Genomic DNA, 314 nt, shown 5'->3' with positions numbered 1-314 from the left:
CCTTCCCTGCAGAGCTGGGCACAGGTGAGCGTACCTAGGCAAAGTGCTCGGGTGCCAGCACCCAGGAGACCTTTGTCCCCTCCTGTCCCAGCCTATGTTCACCATATAAGGGCAGGAACAGCCCGGAGTCAAGGTCCCCATGGCCCTCCAAGGCTTCGCGGCACCTGAGGAGCCCCGTTACTCATGGGGTGATTGCCCCCCCCAAGCGCTATTGCAGCACAGGGCAACCCCGGGCACGCTGCCCACGGGCTTGCTGTGCCCGGGGTAGCACCCGCTGCTCTTCCCAGGTCTGCTCCCCTCCTGCCACCCACCAA

Source organism: Pygoscelis adeliae, unplaced genomic scaffold, assembly GCF_000699105.1.
Source record: "Pygoscelis adeliae isolate BGI_AS28 unplaced genomic scaffold, ASM69910v1 Scaffold346, whole genome shotgun sequence".
Classification (NCBI taxonomy): Eukaryota; Metazoa; Chordata; class Aves; order Sphenisciformes; family Spheniscidae; genus Pygoscelis; species Pygoscelis adeliae.
Note: the sequence above shows the minus strand (reverse complement) of the source record.